This window comes from Triticum urartu, chromosome 5 (assembly GCF_003073215.2).
Source record: "Triticum urartu cultivar G1812 chromosome 5, Tu2.1, whole genome shotgun sequence".
Classification (NCBI taxonomy): domain Eukaryota; kingdom Viridiplantae; phylum Streptophyta; class Magnoliopsida; order Poales; family Poaceae; genus Triticum; species Triticum urartu.
Genome location: NC_053026.1, coordinates 24,798,172 through 24,806,931, shown reverse-complemented (window position 1 = coordinate 24,806,931; position 8,760 = coordinate 24,798,172). Strand labels below are relative to the sequence as shown.

At 40.8% G+C, this 8,760-nt stretch overlaps 1 long non-coding RNA gene across 3 annotated transcripts; it reads right to left on the bottom strand.

Moving 5' to 3' along the window:
- Positions 1–3,471: 3,471 nt before the first annotated feature.
- Positions 3,472–7,003, bottom strand: LOC125507399. 3 transcript variants are annotated; one of them, XR_007282887.1, is made up of 4 exons: positions 6,373–7,003; positions 5,838–5,976; positions 4,890–5,063; positions 3,472–3,858 (listed from the first exon to the last, which is right to left on the bottom strand). It is a non-coding gene; the product is annotated as an uncharacterized LOC125507399 (long non-coding RNA). The 3 variants fall into 3 exon arrangements; XR_007282885.1 differs by having other exon boundaries at positions 5,245–7,003; XR_007282886.1 differs by having other exon boundaries at positions 5,838–7,003.
- Between the last annotated feature and the right edge of the window lie 1,757 nt (positions 7,004–8,760).

Here is an 8,760-nt window from a genome sequence, read left to right as displayed (position 1 = left end):
ATTGATCATGTTTTGCTTGTGAGAGAAGTTTAGTCAATGGGTCTGCCACATTCAGAGCCGTATGTATTTTGCAAATTTTCTATGTCTACAATGCTCTACATGGAGCTACTCTAGATAATCTCTCCCACTTTCAATATGTATCTAGATCGAGACTTAGAGTCATCCAGATCGGTGTCAAAGCTTGCATAGACGTAACTCCTTACGACGAACTCTTTGTCACCTCCATAACCGAGAAACATTTCCTTATTCCACTAAGGATAATTTTGACCAATGTTCAGTGATTCACTCCTGGATCACAATTGTACCCTCTTGCGAAACTCATGGTGAGGTACACAATAGGTCTGGTACACAGTATAGCATACTTTATAGAACCTATGACTGAGGCATAGGGAATGACTTTTCATTCTTTTTCTATTTTCTGCCGTGGTCGGGTTTTGAGTCTTTACTCAACTTCACACCTTGCAACACAGGCAAGAACTCCTTCTTTGACTGTTCCATTTTGAACTACTTAAAAAACTTGTCAAGGTATGTACTCATTGAAAACATTTATCAAGGGTCTTATTCTATCTCTATAGATCTTGATGCTCAATATGTAAGCAGCTTCACCAAGGTATTTCTTTGAAAAACTCATTTCAAACACTCATTTATGCTTTCCAAAAAAATTCTACATTATTTCCGATCAACAATATGTCATTCACATATACTTAACAGAAATGCTTTAGTGCTCCCACTCACTTTCTTGTAAATACAGGCTTCACCGCAAGTTTGTATAAAACTATATGCTTTGATCAACTCATCAAAGTGTATATGCCAACTCCGAGATGTTTGCACCAGTCCATAGATGGATCGCTGGAGCTTGCACACTTTGTTAGTACCTTTAGGATTGACAAAACTTCTGGTTGCATCATATAAAACTCTTCTTTAATAAATCCATTAAGGAATGTAGTTTTGATATCCACTTGCCAGATTTCATAAAATGCGGCAACTGCTAACATGATTCAGACAGACTTTTAAGCATCGATACGAGTGAGAAATTCTCACCGTAGTCAACACCTTGAACTTGTCTAAAACCTTTTTGCGACAATTCGAGCTTTGTAGATAGTAACACTACTACCAGCGTCCGTCTTCCTCTTGAAGATCCATTTATTCTGAATGGTTCACCGATCATCGGGCAAGTCAATCAAAGTCCATACTTTGTTCTCATACATGGATCCCATCTCAGATTTCATGGCCTTAAGCCATTTCACGGAATCTGGGCTCATCATCGCTTCCTCATAGTTCGTAGGTTCATCATGGTCTAGTAACATGACTTCCAGAACAAGATTACCGTACCACTCTGACATGGAACGTACTCAGGTTGACCTGCGAGGTTCGTTAGTAACTTGATCTGAAGTTTCATGATCATCATCATTAACTTCCTCACTAATTGGTGTGTGCATCACTGGAACTGATTTCTGTGATGAACTACTTTCCAATTCGGGAGAAGGTACAATTACCTCCATCAAGTTCTACTTTCCTCCCACTCACTTCTTTCGAGAGAAAACTCCTTCTCTAGAAAGGATCCATTCTTAGCAACAAAGATCTTGCCTTTGGATCTGTGATAGAAGGTGTACCCAACAGTTTCTTTTGGGTATCCTATGAAGACGCACCTCTCCAATTTGGGTTTGAGCTTATCATGCCGAAACTTTTTCACATAAGCATCGCAACCCAAACTTTAAGAAACGACAGCTTCGGTTTCTTGCCAAATCATAGTTCATACTGTGTCATCTCAACGCATTTAGATGGTGCCCTATTTAACGTGAATGTAGCTGTCTCTAATGCATAACCCCAAAACGTTAGTCGTAAATCGGTAAGAGACATCATAGATCACACCATATCCAATAAAGTATGATTACAATGTTCGGACACATCATTATGCTGCGGTTTTCCAGGTGGCGTGAGTTGCGAAACTATTCCACATTGTTTCAAATGAAGACCAAACTCGTAACTCAAATATCCGCCTCCGTGATCAGATCGTAGAAACTTTATTTTCTTGTGACGATGATCTTCCACTTCACTCTGAAATTCTTTGAACTTTTCAAATGTTTCAGATTTACGTTTCATTAAGTAGATATACCCATATCTGCTCAAATCATCTGTGAAGGTCAGAAAATAACGATACCTGCCGTGAGCCTCAACACTTCTCGGATCGCATACATCAGTATGCATTATTTCCAATAAGTCAGTTGCTCGCTCCATTGTTCCGGAGAACGGAGTCTTAGTCATCTTGCCCATGAGGCATGGTTCGCAAGCATCAAGTGATTCATAATCAAGTGATTACAAAAGTCCATCAGCATGGAGTTTCTTCATGCGCTTTACACCAATATGACCTAAACGGTAGTGCCACAAATAGGTTGCACTATCATTATTAACTTTGCATCTTTTGTCTTCAATATTATGAATATGTGTATTAGTACAATCGAGATTCAATAAACCATTCACCTTGGGTGTATGACCATAGAAGGTTTTATTCATGTAAACAGAATAATAATTATTCTTTGACTTAAATGAATAACCGTATTGCAATAAACATGATCCAATCATATTATGCTCAACGCAAACACCAAATAACATTTATTTTAGGTTCAACACTAGTCCCGAAGGTAAAGGGAGTGTGCGATGGTGATCTTATCCACCTTGGAATCATTTCCAACACACATCGTCACCTCGTCCTTAACTAGTCTTTGTTTATTTTGCAACTCCTGTTTTGAGTTACTACTCTTAGCAACTGAACTAGTATCAAATACGGAGGGGTTTGCTATAAACACTAGTAAAGTACACATCAATAACATGTATACCACATATACCTTTGTTCACTTTGCCATCCTTCTTATCCGCCAAGTATTTGGGTAGTTTCTCTTCCCGTGACCATTTCCTTTGCAGTAGAGGCACTCAGTTTCAGGCTTGGGTCTAGCTTTGGGCTTCTTCATGGGAGTGGAAACTTGCTTGCCATTCTTCTTGAAGTTCCCTTTCTTTTCCTTGCCCTTTTACTTGAAACTAGTGGTCTTGTCAACCATCAACACTTGATGCTTTTCTTGATTTCTACCTTCGCCGATTTCAGCATCGCGAAGAGCCACAACACCAATGCAACAGCATGTAATCTGCCGGGAGAAAGCCCTTTAGAGGCCAGAGAAACTACTGGGATAGCATTTCTCCCGGCAGATAGAACTGCCATGAGAACGGCTGCCGGGGATTACTTGTCCCGGCAGATAAACTATTCCTGGTAGTTTTTCTGCCCTGGCACGTGTATTTGCCGGCAGTTAATATTCTCCCGGCAGATTGGTTAAGGCACGGGAGACTACAAATACCGGCAGTGGAACTACCTGCAGAAGCTTGTTTGCCCGACAATTAATATGCCATCACGTTAGTTTCACTAGAAAAGGGCAACATATCTGCCCAATTTAGCATCCATTCACTATGTTCAAGCAATCAGGACATATCATGCGATTTATATATACATCTCAAATGAAGTTACATAAAGGTCTAGTCAAAAATCTTGAACTTCATTAAATAATCATACAATCATATACAAAGACATTGTGCCACAAAAGAAGTGCATACATCTGTTTTTAGATGTGCCAGACAACCAAGCTGAAGTTGTGCCAAAAAGGGAGAAACACATTTATTTCTTGATGCACCACACAACCAACATGAGCATACATTGACTTAACAACCACCAACATGAGCAGAGCAAATCTCCATGTTCAACAAACAAGGCATATTCCATTATCACTACACCGACTTAATTGTAGGCGTTCATAATCTTCGTCAGCCTGTAGATCTTCCAAACCTCCATCAACTTGTTCATCTTTGAGAAACCTGCACCAAATCGAAAACTCAAAATGGATCTCTTGTTTCAGATTTTCAATTAACACATTGAAGATTTTGACATGCTGCAATTTAACTGATCCGCATAAATAAAACTCTTCTGAATGTGCAGCACTTCATCATCACAGCAAGCAATATTACATAATTGGATCAAGTAGGGAAATATTTGAACCGTGCATACAAAAACTTCCCAAAAGGAGTATATGCTGCTCGGTTCGAATGCCAAGTTACAACTTACTCCGTACTAGTGAAAACTATGATTAGGGACATGGAACTGATTTGCAAATGGAGTATATACTGCTCAGATTTGTGTCTAGTGTTCACAGAAAGATATTATTATCTTCGGGTAATATACATTGAAATCTTATTTATTTTTATGAGTGACATAGGATTTAAATGATTGAGAACTATCCTACAAAGAAGTTGCTATAGGATTTGAACGGGATGGAATTTAATTTGGATCGGCGAACGAGCTACAACAAAATAGCTGGGCGGGCCAACTTAAAGAAAAACACAGGAAAAAAAGTTCAAAATTTGAACCATGGTAGTACTAAGGCATTAGTCAACACTCAGTTATTTTGGAAACACATCATCTCAGGCTTGCTGGTCTGCTCTTCTCATAGACTAGGCTGTAGTGGGTTGTGCATTTAGTCTTTGAGCAACAACTAGGCTCTCTCGCGCATTCAGGCGGGCTGACAAGAATAGAAGTATCTCATCTATGCTGCTCACGGAGTATCTCTATTTATGTAGGACCTAAGAACTCAAGTTCCTTTAACAGTAGGATTTTCTACATTGCTCTACAAATAAGAAAACAAGATGATGTGCAAACTTAACATCAACATGCACCTAATATGTGCATGACAAAGTGAACTACAAAAGGCATGAATTAATATGCATGACAAAGTGAATTGTGCAAAGCATGAATTAATGTGCATGACAAAGTGAGCTGCGCAAAGCATGTAACAAGATGCAGTTTTATGATATATGCAATTGTACAATAGATGCAGTAACCAAACGATCACCTTCTTCCTTTTATTTTGTCGCTGACTTGCTCGGCCTCCAAAATCTTATTTTAGATTTGAAAATGTAAATGACCCAAATCGTTAAAAATCCTAATTGTTCCTTGCTTTAAGTATAGCCTCTGTTGCTCTTGTGCTTCAGCATTGTCTTCTTCTCTTCCTTTTCCATTCTTTTTCCTGAAACGAGAATTCGTAGCACATTAGGATTGACAAGTTAGGTGTCACGCAGATAAGCATGTAACTGAAAACTGGAAAGAAAGGCACAATTTAGTTGCTGAATATCATCATCTATATTATAAAAACATAGCACTTGCTTTTTCCGTCGGATTTTGCAGAACACAAACAGAGAAGCTACTACCAAATTTAGCAGAAAAAACTAGTATGGACGCCTTGCGGATCTTGCCCAACCTCCAACACCTTCAAGATCTTGTCGAACCTTTCAAGACCTAAGTTATAATGCGGAGCTGAAATTTTAGGTTAGTCTAAAACATGAATTCTAAGTTGGTACAAAGCAGAGCAACATCACTCTGACATAGTACTACCACTTATCACATGACGTTCATTACTACAGGAAAAATAGAAGAGTTGAAATAAAACAGAGAAAGTTGAATATCACAGCAAGATGGAGGACAATTAACTTCAAGGTCATCTTTAGCTAGAATGCAGACATCCAACAAAAAACCATAAATGATCTGTTTGGAATGGTTTTAATTTCTTCTTGCACCAGTCTACAATACCCTATACTTGCGCTAGGTACCAGTCTACCCGTAAGTATAGTTGTCAGTTTTTATTTTTCACTAATGTCGCTTTATTGAGCCAAGGCATGAAAGTGGGTGATATCCTGTATTATCTTTCTTGCGCACACATCTGCTACATAGAAATACCATTTACTAGTCAAACATATTTAAAAGGAGATCAATGCTTCATGTTTTTAGTAAATTGAATATGAACCTTCCATAAATGTAATTCTACATCCTTAAGTCTGGCGGCTTGTGGAAGCGGCTGACAGAGCATCGATGGAGGTGACCTTCCAGCATCTTGGAGAGGCAGCAAAGACACTTCCAGCAGACTGGAACAGGGTAAGAAACTGCTGCATTGTTCTATTTTTATCAGACTTCACAGAAGTTTGCAACACTTATATTCATAGAATAAATAAATATCCACATACAGAAACAAAAATGTACTATGTGAACAAAGGGACTTCGGACCCAGACAGCTCACATGAAACATCTAGTAATTCATGAATCTGATCTGATGATCAAGATACAATTCAAGCAATACTTTTTCCCAGGAACAGAACCAGTATTGTAAACCAATAAGATAATACCTACTACCTAAACACTGTATATAGAAGATTTGCATAAATCGGATCTTATCATTAGATTAAAAATAGTTACGAGATCAACATAATTCATTCAATGAAGAGAGCCACATCAATTAGGTGCACAAGATAAGGGCCTACAAGCTAGCATAGACCATGGTCAACCTGGTTGTTGACGGGGAGCCATCACGCCAAGGCAGACCATTGAATCAGTCGAGCTTGCACCCTTAACGTTGTGCCTCTGGGGCTAGTTGGGAAGAAGGCTTGAAGCCACCGTGAGCAGCAGGTACTCCTCCAAATCTCCTTCCAGAAGCTGAGCTGCAAGGCGGGGGCGCAATGGATAAAGGCGGCCATGGCAGGGAGGGAGGAGGAGATGCGAATCCACATCGTCTCGGCCGGCGCTTGTGGAGAAGAGGTGGATCCGCGCCATCCCAGAAGCCGCTGGTGGAGGAGAGTTAGATCCGTGGTCACAGGCGGCTCCAAGCAGGAGAGGGGAAGGAACGGTGGGAGGAGCCAGATCCGTGCTCACAGGCTTTGGAAGGAGGATGGAAGCCGTTTCCTCTAGAGATCAACTGGAGGACGACCAGGAGGGCCAGCGGCGTCAAACCCTAGCCCGCCGCGGTGGTCGGGAAGGAAGCCGGGTGCGGTAGGGGTTTGGGGACAGTGGAGGGTGGTCGGGGACGGTGAAGGGTGTGGCTATGGTCGGGGACGGCGGAGGGTTATCGACTGCCGCTGAGGTCGGGAGCGGCGAAGGGTGGTCGGTGGCGGATGGGATCGGGGGTGTAAGGCTGCCGGATTTGGGGGCATGACCTGGGGGAATAGAAGAGGTGAGGGTGAGGTGCAGAGCCTATTTATTTTGTCTTTTTGCTGAAATGTCTCGGCACACACAATACCGGTAGATAATGAGTCGGGGTTCAGTTCTCCCGGCAGATAAGGTGACCTAAAATGTGGACATCGTTGTCGGTAGTTTATATGCCTGCGTTGCTCAACTTCTACCGACAGTTCATCCACCATTAAGTATTTCTGCCGGCAGTAATGAGATTCCCGATAGATAGTTTGCCGTTAACCTGGTATTTCTCCCGGCAGTTGATTGCGCCCAAATAAGTGTTGTGGTGTAGTGTGCTCGGGGAATGATTTTCGTCATCCCTTGCATATTATAGTTCATTATGAAGTTCCAGTAACTTCGTGATAGTGACTAGAGAACTCTGTCAATCACTACCTTATCTGGAAGATTAACTCCCACTTGATTGAAGCGATTGTAGTGCTCATACATTCTGAGCACATGCTCACTGGTTGAGCTATTCTTCTCCATCTTGTAGGCAAAGTATTTGTCAGAGGTCTCATACCTCTCGACTCGGTCATGAGTCTGAAATACAAATTTCAGCTTTTGGAATATCTTATATGTTCCGTGGCACTCAAAACGTTTTTGAAGTCCCGGTTCTAAGCCGTAAAGCATGGTGCACTAAACTATCAAGTAGTCATCATACCGAGTTTTGCCAAATGTTCATAACGTCTGCATCTGCTCCTGCAATAGGTCCGTCACCTAGCGATGCATCAAGAACATAATTCTTCTGTGCAGCAATGAGGATAATCCTCAGATCACGGACCTAGTCCGCATCATTGCTACTATCATCTTTCAACTTATTTTTCTCTAGGAACATATCAAAAAATAAAACAGGGAGCTATACACGAGCTATTGATCTACAACATAGATATGCAAATACTATCAGGACTAAGTTCATGATAAAATTAAGTTTAATTAATCATATTACTTAAGAACTCCCACTTAGATAGACACCCCTCTAATCATCTAAGTGATCACGTGATCCATATCAACTAAACCATGTCCGATCATCACGTGAGATGGAGTAGTTTTCAATGATGAATATCACTATGTTGATCATATCTACTATATGATTCACGCTCGACCTTTCGGTCTCAGTGTTCCGAGGACATAACTGCATATGCTAGGCTCGTCAAGTTTAACCCGAGTATTCTGCGTGTGCAAATCTGGCTTGCACCCGTTGTATGTGAACGTAGAGCTTATCATACCCGATCATCACGTGGTGTCTCAGCACGACAAACTATCGCAACGGTGCATACTCAGGGAGAACACTTGTACCTTGAAATTTAGTGAGGATTCATCTCATAATGCTACCGTCGTACTAAGCAAAATAGGATGCATAAAAGATAAACATCACATGCAATCAAAATATGTGACATGATATGGCCATCATCATCTTGTGACTTTGATCTCCATCTCCAAAGTACCATCATGATCTCCATCGTCATTGGCATCACACCATGATCTCCATCATCTTGATTTCTATCAACGTGTCGTCACATGGTCGTCTCGCCAACTATTGCTTTTGCAACTATTGCTATCGCATAGCGATAAAGTAAAGCAATTATATGGCGCTTGCATCTTATGCAATAAAGAGACAACCATAAGGCTTCTGTCAGTTGCCGATAACTTTAACAAAACATGATCATCTCATACAACAATTTATATCTCATCACGTCTTGACCATATCACATCAAAACATGCCCTGC